This window comes from Lutra lutra, chromosome 1 (genome assembly GCF_902655055.1).
Source record: "Lutra lutra chromosome 1, mLutLut1.2, whole genome shotgun sequence".
Taxonomy (NCBI): domain Eukaryota; kingdom Metazoa; phylum Chordata; class Mammalia; order Carnivora; family Mustelidae; genus Lutra; species Lutra lutra.
Genome location: NC_062278.1, coordinates 208694546 through 208719038, shown reverse-complemented (window position 1 = coordinate 208719038; position 24493 = coordinate 208694546). Strand labels below are relative to the sequence as shown.

Below are 24493 nucleotides of genomic sequence, written 5' to 3'. Positions count from 1 at the left end.
ACTTCTGCTGGGAGTAGGGGGGATGACCTGATAACTTAGGGACACCATTGTAGCCCTGTGTTGTCCTCAGCAGAGTTACCAGCTGGCCCTGAAGGATTCAGGCCACAGACTTGCTCCTTTGCATTTGCTTCCTCAGCTTCCAACTCCTAAAAGTTGGCCTTTTTCTTTTATCTTTTTTTTGAAGATTTCATTTATTTATTTGGCAGAGATCACAAGTAGTCAGAGCGGCAGGCAGAGAGTAGGGGGAAGCAGGCTCCCCGCCAAGCAGACAGCCTGATGCAGGGCTCGATCCAGGACCCTGAGATCATGACCTGAAGTGAAGGCAGAGGCCTAACCCACTGAGCCACAGAGGTGCCCCAAGTTGGCCTTTTTCTAGAGGAAGTAGTTTAGAGTGGAAATTTTGAGAGCAATTTGCAATAGACACTTTCCTCATGTAGTCCCCCATTCTTTGTCTTTCATCCCGTATTCTTTCCCTAAAATTCTGAAGCTGATTTTTGCAGACTCTGACCTCTCATCTTGGATGTGATGTAGAAATTGGGATGGGTCCCGTATTACCGATTTGGATACATTGTTTTTTCCACTCAGACGACATCATTTTTTTTAAATGTCAAGTCACCTCTATTAATGCAGTATCATTTAGCAAATCCTACGATCGTATATAGATTTTTAATTTTTTAATTAACATATAATGTATTATTAGCTCCAGGGGTACAGGTACAATCGTATATTTTGATAGCGAGGAAAGAAAGAATGCTTCTCGTGGTAGGAAAAATCCTGAAAGGATTTGTACCAGAATGTCAACAGAATTTCTGGGTTAGGGTGAGGAATGGTTGTTTTTTTTTTTTCCCTTAAAGGTTTTTATATCTTTGTGTTTTATGATTATTTAAAAAATAAGAAATTGCTTCAAAAAAGATATTTTTCATTCTCATTATTTTTAAGTAATCTCTATACCTAATGTGGGGCTTGAACTCACAACCCTGAGATTAAGAGTTGCATACTTTCTTCCAGCTGAGCCAGCCAGGTGCCCCAAGAAACATTTTTTATTTGAGTAATAAAATACAGTTTAAAGACTCCAGTTCTCAATTCTTCAGTAGCTCTCACTTGCTTTGCATCATGTATTTTGTGAATTCTGACTTTGTGAGGAGTGATTTCTGGGTAGACTTATTCAGTAAATACCGAAGTGTACACTGTGCCTCCAGCACTGCGCTAGGAGTCCCTGCTCAGTGGATTTTACCATGAGATTAGTGGGAGAGAAATCATAATTAATCTCATAAACATGGGGAAACTTAAAAGGGTCAAGGAGAAAAGGATGCTGTGACCTGGTGAGCAAGACTCAAGGGGGCCTTTCTCCAGCTGGGATTGGAGGGCGTGTAGGAGCTAAGTAGGTAAAGAGAAATGGGAAGAGCATTTCTGATAGAGTGTCTAGGACTGAAGGAAGATTAGGGTGGTTGGAGCAGAGAGAGAGACACATGCACAGAGACCTAAGAGGGTCTGGGATTTACCTTGAGGACAGTGGGACCGCTATTGAAGAGGAAAAGACAGGGACCCATGTGATGGAATTCACAGCCAGGACCACCTTGGGCCTTAGATAGCAGACCACTGAAGGATGCTTCTGAAGGGCACAGGTAGGAAATAGTGAAGCCATTCTGAAATGTTGGCTGGCTTTCTTTCTTTCTCTTTTTCTTTCTTTCTTTCAGCAATCCTACATTTATTTTTTTATTTTTATTTTTTTAAAGATATTATTTATCTATTTGACAGATCACAAGTAGGCAGAGAGGCAGGCAGAGAGGGGGAGGCAGGCTCCCCACCGAGCAGAGAGCCCGATGCGGGGCTGGAGTCCAGGACCCTGAGATCACAACCTGAGCCAGAGGTAGAGGCTTAACCCACTGAGCCACCTAGGCGCCCCCCCCTTTATTCTTTATTTTTTTCTTTCTTTATTATTTTTTAAAAGATTTTATTTATTTGAGAGAGAGCGTGCATGCACGAGGGAGAGCATGAGTGGGGGAGAAGCAGAGGGAGAGGGGGAAGCAGGGAGCCCAACATGGGGCCCGATCCCACGACCCTGGGGTCATGACCAGAGCTGAAGGCAGACACTTAACTGCCTGAGCCACCCAGGTGCCCGCTTTCTTCATTTTTTAAAGTAATTTCTACCCCCCAACATGGGGTTTCAACTCATGACCCAGAGACCAAGAGTCACGTATTCTACCAACTGAGCCAGCCGGTGCCCCAAATATTGGTATTTTCTTTTTCTTCACTTAAAAAAAAAAAAAAAAAGATTTTATTTATTTATTTATTTATTTATTTATTTATTTGAGAGATCGAGAGAACAAGTGGAAGGGAGGGGGCAGAGGCAGACTTCCCGCTGAGCCAAGGGCTTGTTGGGGGCTCCATCCCAGGGGATCCCAGGACCCTGGGATCAGAACCTGAGCTGAAGGCAGATGCTCAACCAACTGAGCCACCCAGGAACCCCAAATGCTGGCATCTTCTGATATTCTCTTAGGGAAAAATTAAGAATGACCATCAGAGTCTTGGATATGTCCATTCCCCACAGAGACCAAAAATGTAACTGCCTTACCAATGAGTTCAGTTAAGGACTGTCAGTGTGCTAATCTCCAAAACCATGGGCAACTCAAATGCTTGTCTGGAGAACTACCTGCTTGGACTTGTGATGTTTCTGTGCCATTAGATGGAATGAGCAAGGCTATTTTCCCTAGACTTTTTCTCCCCCTGATAATTGAGTTAATTTATGCTCATTGTAGAAAACTGGGAAGATTATGAAACAGGTGATTAGGTGAGGTCTTTATGAGCAGTCATCCTGGGGTAATAGAGCATCTCTGGGATTTCCTTTTAACTGTTGTTGGGTTGGAAAGTGTGGCAAAACTGGAAGAACAAGTTGCCACTGTCATAGTTTGAGGCTCACAGAACTGTGGTTGACTGCTAAGTGTGGTTGGTTGGTAGAATGGATGCTCTTGAGTTATCTGAACTGTTTTAGAAGGTTAGATAGATGGTCTGGCTTCAGGTTGCTATTCTTTTGGGTAAGATGTTCTAACTGTAGAAGACTGTATCTTGCATTGAATTAGAAGGCCACGGGTTAAGGTTGAAATAAAAGACGGGACCTGAAGTGGTGGCAGGAAAGTGAAAGTAGTGAGGCTGGTGTTCTTAGAAACAAAAGTACCAGCTGGGGACAGATCCTGCATACTTGTAGATGCTGGCAAATGTGATCCAGGACTTTTTAGTCAAGAGGAATGTCAGACCATGGGCTTATTGCCCCTCCCCTCATTTTCTAGGCTGTATTTGTGACCTCTTTTTGTCTGATGAAAATGTAGGTTAGTCTTTTAGAAGACAAAGGAACTTACTCTAATTGAATACCTGCAGGTAGCCTTAGGAAGTGACTGAGAATCCTCCAAAACCCTCTGAAGTGGTGGTGGGGGAGGCAAGGGCCCTTGCAGCTTCTCAGTGCACTGCACCCACTTTCTCGTGATCCTCAGAAAGGTTACCCTGTTTCTAGGTTAAGTTTGCCAGGGGTCTTGCCTTCTTGTTTCTTGGTTCCTTACATGAAAGGACTGAAGGCTTGATACCTGTCTGAGAATGAGAGAGACCAGCATCTGCGATAGACTAGTGTCCTGGCAGGATGTGGACAGTACCTGCAAGTTGGATTAGGAAATTGGAGTAAATTGGAGTAGGAGTTTTGGGGAACGTTTGAGACTGTTGTACTTTGCGGTTGCTTGGCCTCAAAGATAGCTAGCTGCAGCTGGAGATTGAGGGGCGGGTAGGGGTGGTTGGAGAGGGTAGAAGTAGTGCGGGGTTGATGAGAAAGTCTCCACTTGTTGAAGAATTTTTCAGCCTTCCCTCCTGCAGCTTTGTCCCCAGATGTGGCACTGCCTGACCTTCCCTGCTGAACAGTTCTTTTGATTTGAATCTTCAGACTTAATTCAGCCTAAATGAGGTGATGCCTTTGAGCACACTTTAAAACAGTGGCCAACCAGTTCCTTATCCAGGGCTGCCTGCTGTTTGCTGAGTGAGAAGTGAGCCCCTGTGCCTATTCCCAGGCAGCAGGTCCCTGCAGTGGTGTCATGGACCAGCCCTGGCTTTGCCCTAGATTGTTGGGTGTAAGTTCCACTTGCCACTTCCTAGTGATGTGACCTTGCTGACTGAACCTTACCCTCTGTTTCCGGTTTCTAAAAAGGAGGTAATGTCTACCTTGAACAACTGAGTTGGAAGGCGATAATAAATTCAAGTGGCTTAGCACAGGGCCTAGTGTATGTATATAGTTCAGTGAGTGCTGTTAACGATTAGAATGGATGAGGCAGGGCACAAAGGCACTGCTTTGCTTCAGGTGTGGAACATCTCCACACTTGGAGGACAAACTGTCACTATATGCTGTGTGCCCCTTGGAGCCATAGCCTGTCTTCATGTTCTAGATGGAAGAAGCTGGAGTCCCCTAGAGAGGGTGACACTTTCTAGGACCACCTTGCTGATTATTCTACAACTGGGAGTGGGCTCCAACCTTTATGAGTTCAGATTTTGTATGTTTTTTCCACTAGCCTGGGTGCCTCTCTAGTGATATAGGATAGCAGGGTTGGTGGGGCCGCACTAGGGGAAAGGAGATAACCCTTTTCCTGGGTTTGCTAAATCTCATGTTCTGATAGTGCCTCCATGTGTGAGATGGGAAGGTATTTGCCAGGGGTTCTTGCGTTTAAGAACCAGAAGGAGCCGCTAGCACTTTTGGCTTTATCCCTAGGTAGTCTCTGACCCGGGATGGGAAGTGGGTTGCCTCCTGATGGTGCATGTAGTGGCAAATGGGAGAGCCTGGGACTGAATCCTAGGCTCCTTCCAGACTTACAGTTCCCAAGCTGGCCTGGAAATTGGACAGATCAGGCTTTGCACCTGAGTGGTTTACTGTTTTTCACTCTTGGGTGGGTTGCCTGGCTACCTGGCCTCAGCTTTCCTGTCTGTAGACAGGGAATATATCTTTGATCTCCTAGGATGACTGTGAGGACAAACAGGAAATATTCCCAAGTAAGAGGTATCCCAGCTCCTCACTCCTCCATTCACCTCTAAGACAAAATTCTCCCTCCAGATGACAACTGCCTGGTGATCCCCGTAAGGTTGCACATCTCAGTTATCACACAGTGAAACACTCAGATTGAGGCTTTGGGTTTTCTCTATAACAAAATTCCACCATAGCCTCACAGTTTGGAGGTCTTTAGAGCTCATTGTAAGGAGATCTCTCCTAAAAAGGTCATCAAATTATTTGGAAGGGAAGTGGGAAAAAAAGGAACCCTGTGGCTTTAAACCTGCATTTAATCCCAGCATAACATTTCCTCTAATCCCAGTTGTTTTGTGCAATTAGCCTTTGATTTAGTGGCTGTTAAACTATACTCCACACATTCTTACCTTAGAGGCAGCTGCTTGACATGACCTTGGAGGTGAGCAGGTTTCAGGCCAATATTCTCTTCACTTGGTGGATTTTTGTGGTGGTGATAAGAGATTTTTAGTTTTATTGTCTGTTTTGGGCAGATTTACTCAGCAGGTTCTGAAAACTTTGCCATTACAACCTTATTCACATCTGCAGAGGAAGCACATTTTTTTCCCCCAGTTGTTCAATGGTTTGGGGAAAGTAGGAGTGTAGCAAACTGAATTCTTGGTTTGAAGGCATTGGTTGAATTGGTCAAGTCACTCCATACCTGTAATATTTTCAGGACTTGTGTATCATTGACAGAACATTGCCAGTTCAAATGATTAGACTTTATTTTTTTCATAAAACTTTTTTTTTTTTAAGATTTTATTTTATTTGACAGAGATCACAAGCAGGCAGAGAGGCAGGCAGAGAGAGGAGGAAGCAGGCTCCCCACCGAGCAGAGAGCCTGATGTGGGGCTTGATCCCAAGACCCTGGGATCACGACCTGAGCCGAAGGCAGAGGCTTTAGCCCACTGAGCCACCCAGGTGCCCCTCATAAAACATTTTTTAAAAGATTTTATTGACAGAGAGAGCACACAAATAGAGTGGTAGATGGGGGGGGGGTGGGGAGGGGAGATGCAGGCTCTCTGCTGAGCAGAGAGACTAATGTGATAAGGGGCTTCAGGCTCTATCCCAGGACTCTGGGATCGTGACTTGAGCAGAAGCAGATGCTTAACTGGCTGAGCCACGTAGGTGTCCCTGAACTTCATTTTTTGTTGTCTCATGTGTTACTCCTCTGCATGTAAAAGGGTTTGCACCCACCCCTTCAATGGCAGTGGTTTTTTCAGAGAATTCTGAATCCCCACCTTCCCTGGGATTCTCTTACATGCTCTGGAACCTGGGAGATTTCCAGGTTTGATTAGACCTTCTTAGCAGTTTGTATGTGGGTTGTCTGTCTCTTTCTTCTGCTTCCCAAACTTTGAAATTTCTCTTGTTGAGGCTTTTGTCTCTGGTGAAAGCCAGGGAGGAGGTGGAACCTCCGGTGTCAGTAGTAGGAGTTGCCTGGTCTGCTTTTGAAGTTTCTTGGGCAAAGATATTAATATATCCAGTTTGGATGGAAATGAAATCGAATCCTTGTAGTCAGTTTATGTTTATCAGACAGAGTATTAGAAATGTAACTATGTTTGATCCTTGGGCCCCAGACAAGTTTAGGATTCACCTGGGACTACCTTGCTTCTGTGTGCCGTTTTACTCAACATAACACAGACTTAAAGATGAGTGGGGCAGCCCTTGGTGTTACAGATTGAGGCCTGAGAGGAAGAGTGGCCTGCCCCCGGTTTAATTTGTAGAAGGAAAGAGAACATAGCTCTCTGTTCTCTCCTGGAGCTTCCTTGGCCTGATCTCTGTCATCCTTATTTACTTGTTTCTTTTAAAGATTTTACCTTTTTTTTTTTTTAAAGATTTTATTTATTATTTGACAGAAATCACAAGTAGGCAGAGAGGCAGGCAGAGAGAGAGGAAGGGAAGCAGGCTCCCCGCTGAGCAGAGCGCCTGATATGGGGCTTGATTCCAGGACCCCAGGACCATGACCTGAGCTGAAGGCAGAGGCCTTAACCCACTGAGCTACCCAGTGCCCCTAAAGATTTTACTTTTGAGTAATATCTGTATCCAGTGTGTGGGGCTTGAATTTACAGCCCTGAGATCAAGAGTTGCATGCTCTACTAACTGAGCCAGTCAGGCACCCCGTATCCTTATTTCTTTATGGTTGGGTCAGCTAGTTATTTATCTATCTAACTAATTTTTAAATTTCTCGCTTAAATTCAATTTAATTAACATACAGTATATTACTTGTTTCCGAGGTAGAATTTAGAGATTCATTAGTTACGTGTAATGTATAGTGCTCATTCCATCATGTGCCCTCCTTAATGTCATCTCCTAGTTGCCCATCCCGCCACCCCCACCCCTCCAGCAACCCTCAGTTTGTTTCCTATAGTTAAGAGTCTTTTATGGTTTGTCTCCCCTCTGTTTCTTATTTTATTTTTCCTTCCCTTCCTTTATGTTCATCAGTTTTGTTTCTTAGATTTCACATATGGGTGAAATCATATGATATTTGTCTTTCTCTGAGTGACTTATTTCGCTTAGCGTAATACCCTCTAGTTCCATCCACTGGTTTGGTCAGTTCTGTTTTGTTCTAGGTTCCTCCTTCCTAATTAGGAGGTCCACTGGCAGGTTTCCTTCCTCATGGCCTCATCCTTTTTTTTTTTGTTTGTTTATTTTAATTCAGTTAACAGTATGGTGTTATATTAGTTTCAGGTGTATAATATAGTAACTAAAGAATTCCACACATCACATGATGCCATCAGGATTAGTGAAGGAGCCTCATCTTTTTTGAGTCCTGACATCATCATGGTGTCCGTAGTATAAGGATAGGACAGGACATAGGGAGGAAGAACTCAGGGCTGCTTCTGGAATCTCAGGGCTGCCTTAGAAAAAACAAAAACAAAACTAGCATTGTTTCCTCTTTTGGAATTGAGTGGGTGATGGCTTTCAATTTTAAGAGCATAAAACTCCTTTTTCCTTTAAAAAAAAAGTAATGGCACTTATTTGCAGTCCTTCAGGTGACATGGAGGTGACCATTTCAAGATCAAAACAAGCAACCATGGAAATAAGGTGGAATGGGCTAAATGTCAGTTGCTGAACTAGGCTTCAGTGATTGGCTATGCTAGTCTGGGGGGGGGGGGCAGCTTAACACCCACCTAAGGGTTTAGCTGGATGGTTCTAGAACAGCACTTTCTGGTGCTGGAGTGGTCTTTAAACTTTATCACAGAACTGTTTAGAGGGATTAAATATGTTTTGTTTGGAAAAGAGAAGGTTGGGGGTGGGGGCCATGAGGGACTCTAGGAGGCCCATTGGTGAGTCACTATTTGACAGAGGCCTTTTCTACTCCTAGTGCCGGTAGGTACCCACTGACCCCCTCAGGGAGTATGGAATAGGGTTCTTCTTTCTAGAGAGACAATCAAGTGAACCTGCCACAATAGGCAATGAACGTGGTCAGAGAAGGGGCTTAGCATTGGGTGAGCATTTCAGATGTGTCCCCATCTTTTGTGAAGGTTAAGATGGTGGGAGAGCTTGTCCACTCTGTTGCCATGGTTTGTGGCGTAAGGGAAAAAGGAGACTTAAATTGCTTAGAAAAATTAAGGTAACTTTAATCTGTTTGACCAGACTTCTGAGTCTATGAACCACTTTTGGCTTTTTTTTTTTTTTTTTTAAGTTAACCACTGACATTTAAGAGCTAAGCTGCTCTGATGGAGTGAAATGCTGTGTAGACTCCTCACCACCACACGGTGGAATGAACAGAGAAGGAGACGTGTTGCTGGCTCTGAGCTTCTTTAGCAGGCTGGTTGGGATGGGTGACAATGTTGCAGAGATGTCTTTGCGGCCAGGTGGTCCTAGCCCCAGGTTGTGAGTCGCCCTTATTATACTCCAGTACTCTGTACAAATGTAATTTTTGTTATATGCCATCTTGTTATGAACAGGATGGGACTTCTGATCTGTCTCCTTCCACTCTCCAGAACACTCCTCTGAGAGGGGACTGTTTTCTTGGTCCCAAGAGGTCTATAGCTCTTGTGGAAAAGGTTGGTAATGTTGGAGTGTTTCCTTGCACTGGAGCATCCTGGATGGATGGAGTTGGGGCAGATAACCTTCCCAGACCAGCATTTATGGAAAGTCATAGTGGGAAATAAGGTTTTAAAAAAAAATGCAGGTTGTTCCAGTTATTATTGATGACTTTTTTTTTTTAAGATTTTATTTATTTATTTGACAGAGATCACAAGTAGGCAGAGAAGCAGGCAGAGAGAGAGGAAGGGATGCAGGCTCCCCCCTGAGCAGAGAGCCTGATGCAGGGCTCGATCCCAGGACCCTGGGATCATGACCTGAGCCGAAGGCAGAGGCTTTAACCCACTGAGCCACCCAGGCACCCCTGTTGATGACTTTAAATGGAAGATTGTTTATACTTCATCTGAAAAGCATGGAGAGCTCTCAGAGATTTGTGAGGAGAGTATGCACTTGAATTGAGCAGGGAAGCCAGTCAGGAAAAAGAGACGTTGATAAAAGGCAGGCGTGAGCTAATATGGCCTTGAATTTGCCTGATGGGGAATAAAAAGCAGAGAACAGGTACCAAAGACACTGTGTAAGGAGATTGAGTAGGGATTAACATGATATGAGGGGCTGAGAACGAGTCATCTGTCCTTCAAAAACTGGGGTCCCAGGGCGCCTGGGTGGCTCAGTCGGCTAGGCATCTGCATTTGGCTTGGGTCATGGTCCTGGGATCCTGGGATCCAATCCCACATCAGGCTCCCTGCTCAATGGGGAGTCTGCTTCTCTCTCTACCCCCCACTTGTTCTTTCTCTCACTCTCTCACAAAAATAAATACATGAAATCTTTAAGTCCCTTCCCTGTTCAGCCTATGTTATACCCTTGTGGTCTGCTGATGGTCTTTTCCTGTCCTCAAGGGTCTTACGGCCACATAAGGGAGATAGGATAGGGTGCCCTGAGAGAGGGAAGAGTGGGTGTGAGCATGTCTAAGAGGTAGCAGCAGGGTAAGGACTGGAAGGTGACACAGTCTCCGAGATTGTGGGTCTTTGCTTTCAAGGGTTCTAAATTTGAGCAAAGGTGAGGTGAAGTGGGTCCTGGAGAAAGTGGTTCAAGGTAGTGTCTACTGCCTGGGAAAAAGTGGGTGTTGGTGAGACAGTCTGGCCTTTGGTGCTGGATGACTCCTCTTTGTTTTGCCTGTCTGGGAGGGAGGATTCAGTGAATTGAGGTATGAAGGCCCTCTGTGACTTCTCGAACCCTTTTGAATGCAAGAGGTATGTCTGTGAATTTGCCAGATTGTGGCCACCTCTGTTGTGGGGTGGGGGTGGGGAAGGTGCAGAGCTTGATCTGTTCTTATGTTTCTTCCTCCCAAACCAATTGTGCTTTGTGTTAGAAGAAAGCGCAAAAAGTAGGTGAAAGGGACCATCACATACTAGTACATATAGGAAAAGTTTTGCTCTGTTCCCAGAAGTGAAGTAATGGCAAATGGATGGAACCTAGACAGACACAGCCCATAGCCTGAGGAATTGTAGCAATTAGAGGAATCAGGAAGAGGCTCGGTATGATTCCAGTGTCCCAAGAGCTGGTTGGTAACCTGCATTTTCCAGATTCTGAGGATTTTCCAACTTGAGGTTTTGGACATTTTTCCAGAGAGACCCAGAGCAATTAAGGCACTTTTCTGAAACATTCACATGAATTATTTCAACAGCTGCTCCTTCCTGGTTTGAGAAAGTTTCCTTTTTTCATGCATTGCTGAAATGTTTTCAAATCATGGCTCTTTGGCAGAGTCCAGGGGAGAAGACAGGTGGGTGTCCCACAGAGTGACAGCACTAGCATTGAGAGGAGGGGAGGGCATGTAGTTGCAGGAAGGAAAGGGGCCTTGGGGATTTGGCATTTGGAAAGAAATGACTTGTGTTCCAGAGTAGCACCTGGTTGGTGATGTACAATATACGCTGTCAGAGTCCTGATTTTGAGGGGAGGATGGGAGTGAGGAATCAAGCCAGTTAAGTGAGGGTAGCAGCCTGGTGCGCTTTATACAGAGCTGGGAGGGCTGGCATGTGTCCTGGCCCCTGCCCACTCAGGGAAGCCCTCCTTGTAGGGCCTGGGCTGTCCCTGAGCCCTGTGTCCTTTGCTGACCTCTCTGCTGTGTCAGTGGCCAGGAGATCAATCTTCCTACTGGTTTGTATCTGCTCTGTTTACTGCCTCACACTTGAGCCCTGTGCTGTTCTTACAGAAAAAAAGGAGAGAAATCTGCATACATGCTCCTTGCCGAGGGATCCTGGTTTGCTCCTGTGATGCACTAGAGAGTGGTTGGCGGATGTGTACATCTTATTAGGAGTGAAGATGGAAATTCGTTCTGGTTTGTGATCTAGGCTGGCAGTTGATTATGTCCTTTAAGCCCTTTGGCTTGTACCTTGACAGGTAAGGGCTCAGATACATGAGCTTCAACACCTCTTAGGGGTTTTGTGCCTTTTAAAGAAAGGGAGTCATTGAATTTGCTACATGGTCCACAGGATACAGCTTGTGCAGTTGAGGCTCACTCCTCCATGAAGTTTCTAGCAATTCAGCAAAGGGTTAAGTTAATGTGCTCTTAGAAGAGGAATTGCGGGTGTGCTGATCTTTGCTCTAGGAAAATTTCCCAGAACCTTGGGAAGGATCCAGCCTCAGGATGGTTTTGAAGTCAGACTGTCCCTGATGGTACAGTAGTTCAGATTTGAGCCTGGGCCTGGGAGATGGCTGGCTTGGGTTTGGATCCCCATTTGACTTCTGTCAGTCTCCGTTTTCTTACCTGTCAAATCTGGGCATTAGTGCCACCCTGTGTGAAGTGTGGGTAGTACCCACATCAATGATAGTACCTCATGTGAAGCAGGAGTAATAATGGCAATACCCTCTGTGAAATGTGGTAACCCTGGAAGTTCCCCCATGTGAAGTACCCCCTGGCCGTATCCCTTGTGAAGTGGGTAGCATTGGCAGTACCTTTTTCTGTGGTCATAAGGATTAAATGAAATCAGACATGTAAAGTGCTGGCGCCCTGCCTGATACCAAATAAAGAATTCAATAATTCTTAGCCACTGTTACGCTTTTCTTTTCCTTGTTTAGTAACAAAATCTCTTGTCAACATGTTAAAGATGATTCTTTCAGTGTCCCAGAAGTTGTCATCAGTGGGCTTTCCTTTAGAAGTTTGAAACTGTGTGCCTAATAGTCGCTTTCTCAGTGAAGAGTCAGGCCCTCACCTTCTTGCCCCACTGATGCTTGAGCACCCAGGAAGAGGCTTGGAACATGGGAACAGTAGAGCCCTTGCCTTGGCAGTGGTGTCACTGTGGTCTTGGGGACAGATCTGCAGGGCCTGGGTCTTGGGCTGCATCTTGATGCTAGATGGTTAGATAGGACCTAGGTCTGTGTGAGGCGGCTGGAGGCAGAGCAGGGCAGTGGGGTGGGCCTTGGAGGAGGCAGGAGGGTCTCCTGTGAGGCTGGCTCAGTAAAGGTTTAGGTGAGTGAACGCCACCACCCTCACGGCTCTGCCCCTCTACACCTGTGCTGGCCTTGCAGCCTCCCTTAAAGAGAGGGCAGATGGCCTGGGACCCTGGGCGACTTCCCACTGAAATTGCTTGGGGTTGGATTTGGCAAGACTGGGGTTCAGAGACACTAGAGTGAGGAAGTTTGGACCTGGCCCATGTAGGACAGTGTTTCTCTGGGATGTGTGCTCTGTGTTTTCACAAGTTTTAAAGGCTTAGAACTCTGCCTTTGCCTGGAGGACAAAGTGTGTTAGCCCTGTGTGTGCCTGTGTGGTGACCTGAATATATTGGTCTTGTGTGTGCACGTGCTGATTGTGCCTCCAGCTTGCTCTGGGGTTAGTCTCAGGTACAGATGAAGTCCCATTAAGGGCATGGTCTGAGCCTGTATGGCCCTTGCAGTTTTCTTTATGCTTTTTATTTTTTATTTCTGTATTTTTTCTTCTATTAAGGCAGAGGTTCGTTTGACATTTGCATTGCATCTTGTAGCACCTCAGAGTTTTAATACTAAAACCTCTTACCAGCAAGAAGAATTTTGACTAGAGGCAGAAACAGCAAGCAAATTATGAGACTCTGGTCTTGCCATCACCCCCCAGAAGGCACCCCTTAACTCTTTGTAAAACTTCTGTGGGGGCAGTTTGGCCTTGTCTGCTTTGCTTTTCTTGGAACAGGGTTCTCCAGGCATCTGATCTTCAGTGCAGTTTTCTTCCTGCTTCCTAGATGCTAGTTCATGGGCCATGTTAGTCATGGTAGCAGTTAGACCAACATGCTGGTCAGCAGAACTAGCAAGCAGGGCCCTGTGTCCACCTGGTCCTTCCTCTTCCCCCTCCTCTTGACCCTTCTGTGAGGGTAAGTGTCCATGAGGGCACTGGTGAGCTCTGATGGCTGAGAGAAGCCAGGTGTGGCTCACCCTCACCTACACCTTGGCTTCAGTTTACCCTGTAGGGTACCCTGGGGATGGTGAAGATAGTTGATGGTTCTTTTTTTTTTTTTTTTTTTTAAGATTTTATTTATTTGAGAAAGTGAGATCACAAGTAAGCAGAGAGGCAGGCAGAGAGAGAGAGAGAGGAAGGGAAGCAGGCTCCCTGCTGAGCAGAGAGCCCCATGTGGGTCTCGATCCCAGGACCCTGAGACCATGACCTGAACTGAAGGCAGAGGCTTAACCCACTAAGCCACCCAGACGCCCCTGACAGTTGATGGTTCTGTGAATACCCTTCCTGGGGAGCCCCTCTGTTCCTGACATCCTCTGATCATAACTTTTATTGTTGGATACACTGTCAGGAAGGTGTGGCATCTGTTTACATCATTTCTCAATTTGTTCTTAATTGGTGTATGTAGTGTAAGCCACTATTTACTGATAGATGTTGCCATCGTTATAGTTTTTTCCTTCTCCATTTGCAGCATTTTAGTCCTGCAATTTTTGTGATTGCTGTGGTACATCGTCAGAGTTTACAGCAGTGGTGAAGCATCTGGGGCCAGGAACCAGTTCATTGCCCTGCACTTTGCTGCAAGGCCTCAGGACTCCTGGGCTGGCCATGTGTCTTTAATCAGGGCCATCAGTAGCCATAGTGTGGTTGGTGAACAGTTCAGCTACTTCTGAGAAGTTACCAGTTGGGGGTACCTGCCTGGCTCAGTCAGTAGAGTGTGTGTGACTTTTGATCTTGGGATTGTGAGTTTGAGCTCCATGTTGAGTGCAGAGATTACTTAAAAATCTTTAAAAAAACAAAAAGTTACCTGATGGTATTGACTATTTGACCTGGGCTTGATGGTCAAAGAAATGAATTCTGCCACTTAGGGAAGCTTGGTTGTTCAGATGGTTGTAGGTGGTTTTGTATTTGAAGACCTGCTGTCAGACTGGATTTCTAAAATTCTACCAAGTCCCACCTTCCTTCCTGAAAACTCGGCTTGGGGGTATCTGGAGGGTTTGTGGTTGGACAACACTGACCCTGCTGCCTGCCTGGGTACTAAATAGCCCCTTTGGATTTGGATTTAGTCAGACCTTTAGTGTTTGGGGAAACTACCAGCTTAAATAGACCTGTGTCCCTGCTTCTTGGTCTCCCATTGCCAGCTTGGAAGATAGTACCCTTCTCGGGGATCAAGGTGGCAGAGGTCACATGAGGCTCCATGTCCACCCAGCTGTAGTAGGATGGCTGGTGGGTAATTTCGTTGGCAGTGAGAAGACAGAGAAAAGAGGTGAGGTGCAGTTTAGAGGTGAAAACTGGAGATTCTCTCCCATTTATATTTCTTTGGTGAGATTTCTGCCATCCCACCAACTGCTGACTGACCCAAATAGTACTGTCTTGTCTTGGACATTTCAAAGATAAATTATGTGAACTACTGTGGGTAGACTTTGTTTAGATTTCAGGACTGTGAAGTACTTTTCTTCTAGGCCCAGGTCTTCATTTGTATGTATACAGTAGGGCCGTCTTTAGAATGCTGCTCCCTCTGGGTGCTCTTGAATAACAAAAGCTTCTCCTTCCAAAGAAAAATATGCTGAAAAGTAAGATACGGTTAACACTTGGGCAGTCCTTGTAGAAGATTACCAGATGGTGGCAGTCTATCTGCTCCCCCTCTCTTTCTAAATTTGAGTATAGTTGACGCATAATATTACATTAGTTTCAGGTGTACCAGTGTAGCTGTTATTCTCCAGGACCATGGCTTGTGGGGAAGTAAGCTCAGCCCATGGCCTTTATGCTGCTCCTCAGAGAGACTTGGTGTAATTTACTGGTCTTTGTCCTGCTCATGAATATGTAGATTAGGGTTGGTGCCTGTGTTGTCATCAGATGAGAGTGAGTGGGTTGCTGATTTAGGGGCTGTCTTCACAGCTTGGAGAAGGTGCTCAACTGGTAGCTTTGCTCCTGCTTGCATGGTACATGCAGGCTCCAGGTCACCCAGACCTGGTTGTGGAGGCACGTGGTGCCTCTGGTTAGGGCCCACAATGCCTCAGTGGTAGTGGATGATAACCGTCCACTGGTGAAAGAAGGAGTCTCACCTTTCCAGGAGGTTGCCTTTATGATAAGTAAGGTGTTGCTTCTTTAAAAGCAAACTCAAGAAAACTTGCTGTAAGAATAGAATGGCTGGAGGTTTTATTTCTTGACATGAAAATAAACATGACCTGGCAGCCAACTATAAAGCTAATAGAGGTGATTGAGATCCTGCAAGATGTGGAGGCAGCCTGGATGATATGTTCTTGGGAATGAGGCTGACTGCCATTAGATTTTCTGTTTGCTGCCTTAGAGATGGAGGCGATGTCTTCTGTAGGTGGGACTTTTTGTGATCCTCACTCCCAGATTTTCCTGTTTTGACTGGTCCTGGAGACTCAGGACCACTCTTTAGGCATCTGAGGAGTATTCTTTGTTTTTTTTTTTTTTTTTTTTTAAGATTTTATTTATTTGACAGACAGAGATCACAAGTAGGTAGAGAGGCAGGCAGAGAGAGAGGAAGGGAAGCAGGCTCCCCACTGAGCAGAGAGCCCGACGCAGGACTCGATCCCAGGACCCTGAGATCATGACCTGAGCCGAAGGCAGAGGCCTAACCCACTGAGCCACCCAGGCGCCCCTGTATGTTTTACTATCACAGGCCACACAGGGACATAGGTGTTTTGCAAAGGAGACTGACTGCCTGCTTGCCTTTCCCTAGTCTGAGAACCCCAGACAATCATTTTTGTTCCTCTTTTAATCTATACTGGAGCAGTTGACCAGGAGATAGGGGTGCTCTGGGCATTCCTATCTGAAATGATGGGCAATGAAATGTCCTCCCTCTATGTGAGTTGGGTGCTTCATATTGGGGTCACTTGATGTTATTTTTTTTTTTTTTAAGATTTTATTTATTTATTTGACAGATAGAGATCACAAGTAGGCAGAGAGGCAGGCAGAGAGAGAGAGGAGGAAGCAGGCTCCCTCCCGAGCAGAGAGCCCGATGTGGGGCTCGATCCCAGAACCCTGAGATCATGACCTGAGCCGAAGGCAGAGGCCTAACCCACTGAGCCACCCAGGTGCCCCATGATGTTACTCTTTTTCTAGGCAGCATCATCCATGGACTCAGCTAGTGTGGTGAATCCCCTGGGCCTGGCTTTGCCTCCCAAGATAGTTGGGCTTGGTTTCTTAAAATTTGAGTGGGTGGGTTACAGTGTTTTCCTTTTCACTGATGCTGATTGGCAGGTACACTGTTTGGGCTAGTTGTGTGGGTCTCCCTTGTGTAGAGTTGGTTGTGTCAGGAGCTCAGGCTTGTACCCCTGGTGGGCATGTGTTAAGTTTCCACATCTAACCCAGATGCTCCAGGGAATAGTTTTGGATTGGGCTGTGTTATCTCTGGCTTCCATTTTAGGAAATGTTTATGTCTAAGACAAGCTAGTCATTTTTATATTCACCCACCAGGCATTGCTTGATTCCCTTGGTTCTTGGATGTGAAATAGAGCTGGAAGAGGTATATCCCAGGGAGATGGGGTGCTTTGGGAGGTCAGAGCTAGGGTGAGAGAAGCATACTTAAAGTCCATCTGAGGCGTAATGTTTACTGCTGCTCTCATTTTACCATTCTACGTTTTTCCAGTGCCATTTTGTGTAGTTTATTTGGAGAGTAGAGGATGTCAGAGACATGGCTTGTCTGGGAAGCAGGGTTCTAGAGTCATACATTTGGCTGTAGAAACACAAGGCCTATGGGCTTTGTTCTGTACACAGTTTGGCCCCAAAGGGTTTAAATGATGTATGTGGTTCTACCTTAAGAGATGTCGTGCTGAGCCAGACACAAAAAGACAAATATTGTAGATTCCACTTACGAGGTCCCTAGAGTAGTCAAATTCACAGAGCTAGAAAAGTGGAATGGCGGGTGCTAGGGGCTGGGGTGGGGGTAAGGGGAAGTTAGTGTTTAATTGGGGACAGAGATTCAGTTTTGCAAGGTGACAAAGTTCTGGAAATGGATGGTGCTGGTGGTGATGGTTGCACAACAATGTGAATGGACTTAACACCATTGAGCTGTAGACTTACTAGCTAAATGGTCAGTTTGATGTTACTTATATCTTAGTACAGTGGGGAAAAAAATGGAATTTTTCTGAAGTCAGAAATGTCTTGCATCCTTATGAACATGCATTTTATCCTCCCAAGAGTTAGTTTAGGGAGAAAAGAGCAAAGGCACTCACATTTTGATGGCTTAGCTTGTGCCGGATACTATGAGGTTTAAAAAAAAAAAAAGGATGTGGATATGTGTGATTCTAGAAGGCTCATTGTAACATCATTTTGGGAATGTTGGAGCACAGGGATTCCGTGGGTGTTTTTTGGTCCCCACAGGGGTGGGGCTTGGATGCACTTTCTCCAGCTGTGTGGGGTGACATGGCACTCTTAGAGTCTTCGGGGGACTTAGGAGAGCAGTGTCCAGAAACAGATTGAGGTCTTTGCTGCTCCAGTGCTTGGCTTGGAGATTGAGGGTATTGATTGTTTCATATGGCTGTTTGTCAGTGAATTTCCTTAATAGTAGTGTGTATTGGTGCATGTACACAAAATGGTAAACACCAGTTCTTAGTTTCTCATTATTAACAGAGAGGTTATCTCCTCTTTTGTTCTTGTGTCATTTTCTTTGAGATGTCCTTTACTAATGTAACATACCAAGCATCCTCCGTGCTAAACACTAACACTTCAGACCCTTCCCAAAGTCTCAGACATGTCTAGATAGATGTGGACATTTGATTAATGAGCATTTTAAATATAGGGGTTTGTCTGATGTTTCGAACTTCTGTGTGGACTTGCCAGGGCAACTGCTGGGGGGCAAGGTGGAAACTCTAGATAGGAGTTGAAATATTTCGAGGAACAACATTAATGAGACTACTTAGCATAAAGCTTGTTGGTTCTGAGAGCCTGCCTTGTGCCAGGGCTTGTAACTTGGTCCTTTGGATGGTCTTGGTCCTTCAGATGGTCTTAAGACTTGAGGGTCTACCCCAGGGCTCAGGTGGGCTCCTGCAACTAGTTATGATTCATCAGGAGGGAGCACTAGAACATTCAGGTTTGGTGGTATGAAAGGGAGGGATTCCTGGAATGCCCAGGAAAAAAGGATATGGTGGAGCCAAGCCTTGGAGAGGGAAGGGATCTGTTGGAAAGATTGTACTAAGTGTTTTAGGCTAGAATAGGAAAGGAGGAGGGGAGTACAGGGTGTGGGTGCCGGGGGTAGGTCATGCTTCTTAGCAGTGACAGAGAAAGCCTTTCCAGATGCAAGGCTATAGAGGTCTCTGGAACCTCCCAGTGATTCACGAAGCTCTCTGCCTTTCTCCAAACACAGTATAAGGGAGGGTGGGGAGAGCTTCCCCCAGGGGTTGTGGTGGCGCTGTGGCCTTGACTATCTCAGTGTTACTTCTTCCTGGCAAGTTGACTTGCTGTTCTAATTAAGGGTAGGGTTTATATTTATATTGCTGTGTTTTTGCCTCAGGTCCATGGTGGAAACATAGTGGTTGGGTATTTATAACTCATGGAGGATGCCATTTCCTACTCTTGCTTCATTAGGCATTGGATAAAGAGATGAACAAGAGCTTTTTCTCCACAGTGTTTGGGGAAGAGAGCCTAATGGGATGCTGGATGTCACATGTCAAGATCAGCTGTGCTAAGTGTTGAGGCTGTAGTCCTCAGTAATAGAAGGGGGAATGGGGAGGGACTGCTTAGGGAGAGCATGCTTAAGTAACAGGTGCTTGAGTCTCAAGGATGAGTGTGCGGAGGGAAGGGCTTTCCCAGTTATAGGAACACTGTGTGCAAAAGCCCAGTGGTGGAGGCAAGATGTGGCAGTATGAAGAATTGAGACAAGATTAGTGTGAGCCAGGAATGTTGTGTGTGTATATACATATATTCATGCATGTCAGATGACTTCATAGGGTCACATGGGCCCAAAGCAGGCAGGCCCTCAGAGGTCAGGGTAAGATGTTAACAAGCATTGGGGGGTTTTGAGGGCCTTTAGGAATGGCTGCACTGGCATGATGTGGAGAGTGGATGATATATTCCTCAGTGAGGGCATGGTGATCAGGGCTAAGGGAAGATAGGCAGGGACAGATCAGGGGCCTGGAGGGCACATACTGGCTGTTACCCAGTGGATGCCTCCTAGGTTTGACAGTAGAGACAGGCCAGTTCTGGTTGCCAAGGATGGGCTTGTGTAGCTGGCCTCACTGTTGGCTCCTTGGCTCTCATGGGGCTGGTTCTCTAGTATGCCAAGTCATGCTTTCCCCTACTCCATGGGGACAGAGGGTTAATGAGGCTCCATGCTTTGGAGAGAGCAGGTACTGCTTTGTGCCCTGGGGCCAACTCAGAGCTGGAGCATCTCCTTGGTGTGCCTGTGCCCTTTTTGTTGTGGTGTGTCTGGGTCACCTCTGTCCCTTTGATACTCACTCAGCACAGCCTGTCAGGGCTGCAGTTTCCTTCTGCTTTCAAGGATCAGGAAGTCCATGTTTTCAGCTTCTGGGGCTGTACTGTCTCTGTTGCTATAACTCAGTTCTGTCTTATAGGTGGAAGCAGCTGTGGACATTGCGTATTTGAGTGGGTGTGGCTTTGTTTCAGGAATACCCTTCACCAGGACCACTCAGGCAAGTTTGCTGACCCTGGATTAGAAATCGAATTGTTGGCCCAAGTTAATCATTCCCTAGCCAGCCAGCGCATAGGGCAGTATGACCTCTGGGCTTCCTTGTGCTGTTTTTATGGTTGCCTTGCCTCAGTTCTTGCCTTTCTGATAAGGCTCACCGGGGAATCCCCTCCTTGACAACGTGGTGGTGCAGTCGCTAAGACCTTTGCCAGAGATGGTCTAGGTAACCCTTTTCTTCAGGGGCACTCAGTTTTCATGGAGCAAGTAGACTTTGTGGACTTACAGATGGAAGAGGTGAAGGGTATTGTTGGGTTTCATCTTAGAGTTTTTTGGCCTCATGTTATTTTCCAGAACTAGATTAGAACCAGGGTGATAAATACTTGGTTACAGACACATTTGAAGAATTTTTAGATAGCACAAATGTTTGGTGAGTGCAGATGGTGGTAGAGGAGACCAGAGGTGTGCAGTTTCTTTAGGGCCGGGCCTCAGATGAGGCCCTTTGGGGGTGCCTTGGAGAGCCCAGGCTGTTTAGGTGACTGTGGCCCCAGAGATCCATCTCTGTGCTGGCCATGGATGCTGCAACTGGAGTGTGTCTGCAGAACTGGAGTTCCCCACACAGCAGTTGGTTTTTGTCCAGTGTTCCTCCCCTCAAGTTTAAAGGGAGCCAGCCTCTTGCCTGAGCTAGAGAGGATGAAATGGCAACAAAGGACTTCTGTTTCCCAAAGTGCAGTGACTTGATTTCATGTAAATTACTATGGCTACCTTCTTACCGAGGGTGATTGCCCCCCTAAACTGGGAAATCATTGTGTTTGGGTGGGTTTCAGAGTTGGGGTGGTGCGTGTGTGCATGGGTGTGCATTAGACCCTGGTGTTGGGGGTCAAAGCCAAAACATAACGATTTATCAAGGAAGTGGAAGAGTCTCTTAATGAGTTGGTAATTGTGTACTTAAGAGTTACTTGATACTGTTTTAGATGTATGGGTTGGAAATAAAAACAGTAAAAGCTCTCTAAACCCAGCCAATGCGGGTGGATGGCAAAACAGTCCAGATGATGTATCATGAAAAAGCAACTACAGTTTATTTTAGAGAAATGGTCCTAGTTCTGATGGTGCTAAGTGATCTCTGCCTGGTTTCTGCTCCTTTGTGAATTTCACACTATTTGTATGGGGGGACTAATGCTCTGGGATCCTCATATAGGTTCCTTTTCCTTCAATGTTAAATCATCCCCGCCTGTTCATTTCATAAATATTTATCAAGCACCGGTGTGTGTCTGACCCTGTTCTAGGTGCTTGAAATAAAATCACGCATCAGGCAGACAAAACACCCCTTTTCTTGTGGCATTTCTGTTCTTATTGGGTGAGAAAGTCCTTAGATAGTAGCTGCATAATATGGAGTATGCAGAGAGGCTGGGCCTGTGAGAGAGAGAAAGAGCAGGGTGGGCCTCTGCAAAGGAGACATTTTGAGCAGTGACTTGACGGGGAGAGAAAGGGGGCATGGACATGGAAGGGTCTGCCATCTGGGGGGTGAGAGTGATCAAGGCTGAGGGAGCAGGTATAATACAAACACTGTAACAGCTACTGTTCGAATAGACCATACAAACATTTCTGAGAAATTGTGTGAAGCTAAATATGAACTGGACAGTTGCTGACATTTAGGGATTATTATATGGTAGTTATGTTTTCAAAGGTCATTTTCAATTTGGGATGCTGGTTGAAGAAGTGATTGTTAAAATGATAAAGTATCTGGGATTTTGTTTAAAACATAAAAAGAGGGGCGCCTGGGTGGCTCAGTGGGTTGAGGCCTCTGCTTTCAGCTCAGGTCATGATCCCGGGGTCCTGGGATCAAGTCCCACATCGGGCTCTCTGCTTTGGCAGGGAGCCTGCTTCCGCCTCTCTCTCTCTGCCTGCATCTCTCCTACTTGTGATCTCTGTCTGTCAAATAAATAAATAAAATCTTTAAAAAAAAAAAAAAAACATAAAAAGACCCCAAGGTGGGAGGGTCCTTGATTTGTTGGAGGCATGACCGGGGAAGCCAGCATGGCTGGGGCAGGATGAGCAGGTGGGCCCCAGGCAGGCCTCTGGGGCCAGGAGATGATAGGGCTTCACAGAGCAAACACCAAACATGGTGTGGCCAGCGGAGGTTTGAGAAGCTGTTGGGCTTCAAATGTGTTTGATGGCAGAACCAATAGGATTTCCTGATGGACTGGGTAGTGGGGTAGTCTTATCAGGAGAGCAACTCCTGCTTTTAATCTGAGCAGCTGAAAGACCAGGTTTGTTGTGAGCTGAGTTGGGGAAAGCTATGGTTGAGTGTGAAAGTAGGAGTTTACCTTAAAATTTCTTGCACATTGCATTCTATCCTATGATGCAGGATGTGTATTGTGACTAACACATTAAGATGGCCTTCTTCCTTGCAGGGTTAACTGTCTAGGAGATTGTCGTCCAAAGTGTCTTGTGGTCTTACAGAGTAGAAATACTGGATCTTTGTTGAGTATCGGTTGTCCACAGGTACATGGGTGTATTCTGTTCATCCATCTTTCCTCTGTCTTTTTCACACTGTCTTGGTTACTATAGCTTTTTTTTTTTTATTTTTTTTTTTAAGAGGGGGAGGGAAGGGCAGAGGGAGAGCAGATCTTAAGCAGTCTCTATGCCCAGTGAGGAGCCCAGTGTGGGGCTTGATCTCACAACTGTGAGATCATGACCTGAGCCAAAATCAAGGTGCCCCTTGGTTACTGTAGCTTAATGGTGGGTCTTAAAATCAGGTAGGATAAGTCCTCCAAATTCCTTCCTCTTTTTCAATTGTTTTCACTGTTCTAGGTCCTTTGGATTTCCATGTAAATTTTAGAGTCAGATTGTTTTGTTTTGTGTTTTTTTTTTTTTTTTTTCTATAGAAAAAATTCTGGGAATTTTTTTATTGGGTCTGCATTTAATCTGTGTATCAGTTTGAAAGAGAATTGACACCTCCTGACCCATGGAAAAGGCATGTCTTCATTTAGGTTTTCTTTCATTTCTCTCAGTGATGTCTTACTATAGTTCCTCTTTATAGGTCTAGAACATTTTGCGGGGGGGGGGGGTGGGCAGCAAAGCAAAGTTTATTGAGTGATATCAAAGTGATAGCACAAAGCTCCTGAGGAGGGAGGGGACCTGAGAGGGTTACCCTTGAACATCTTTTTAAAAATTAAATTTGGGGTGCCCGGGTGGCTCAGTGGGTTGAGCCTCTGCCTTTGGCTCAGGTCATGATTTCGGTCCTGGGATCGAGCCCTGCATTGGGCTCTCTGCTCAGCAAGGAGCCTGCTTCCCCTTCTCTCTCCCTGCCTGCCTCTCTGCCTATTTGTGATCTCTGTCTATCAAATAAATGAATAAAATCTTAAAAAAAAAAACACCACAAAATAAAAATTATATTTATCCTGGGGCACCTGGGTGGCTCAGTCGGTTAAGCATCCGACTCTTGATTTCGACTTGGGTCATGATCTCAGGGTCCTGGGATGGAACCCCATGTTGGGCTCCAAGCTCAGTGGGGGAGTCTGCTTGAGGATTCTCTCTCTCCTTCCCTCTGCCCTTCCCCGTGTGTGCACACACTCAAGCTGTCAAAAATAAATAAGGATAAATAATTTTTTTAAAGATTTAAGTATTTCATATTTATGCTGTTGTAAATGGATTTTTAAAAATCTGTGGAAATACTGCTGACTTGTATTGACCTTGTTCCTAAGAGGTAGGTGTTTGGAAAGCCTCTGCTGCTGGGCTTTCCATCTCCATTGCAGAGTGAGGCCATGGCTCAGGTGATATGAAAACCAGGGTTAACGGTGTCCACTGTGTTTTCTGGCCTGAATGGGGCTAAAAAAGAGTGGCAGAAAGTGCCCCGCTCCCCAAAAAATAGCCCAGATGGTGGCTACGGCTGGTCCTGGGCCTGAGGAGGATGCCATGTGCTCCTTGGTGCCCAAAGGTCTTTCCATAGAGTTCACTGATGTTTGCTTTTTTTTTTTTTTTTTTTTTTTTTTCAAGTTCTCCTGTGGGAGTGTTTCTCGCTGTCCATGAACTGTGAATTGCTGTGAACCCAGTTTAAAAATAAAGGTTTCATATCAGAGCCAAGCTCCTGGTAGTCATGTGAGCACAAAGAATGACAGCAGAGGTGATACTGACAATATTCGCCAGGCTGCAACTGACAGCACTGCCTAGGAGTCTGGTTTGGCTCTTTCTCTAGGTTTAGCCTCTGTGGGTGGAGCCCTGCATATCTGATGTCACAAAGGAGGGGGAAGTCCTAGGGCCACACTGTCTCTGTGACCTTGGGAGAGTTCTGAACATTCTTGATCCTTAATTTTCCTGTCTGTAAAACAGGCAGCTGGTTCCTCTCTGGGCGGTTTTGTAATCCCTGTGGAAATGATCCTCAGAGTAAAACTTCGAGTTGCCCTATGGAGCTAAAGTCTGCCAGGCTCCAGGCACATGACCCTCA

General features: G+C 45.8%; 1 protein-coding gene across 4 annotated transcripts in view; it reads left to right on the top strand.

Annotated features, from left to right (window-relative positions):
• The window catches only part of GATAD2A (GATA zinc finger domain containing 2A), a 107938-nt gene that overhangs the window by 17469 nt on the left and 65976 nt on the right, over positions 1-24493 (top strand). The window lies entirely within an intron of this gene.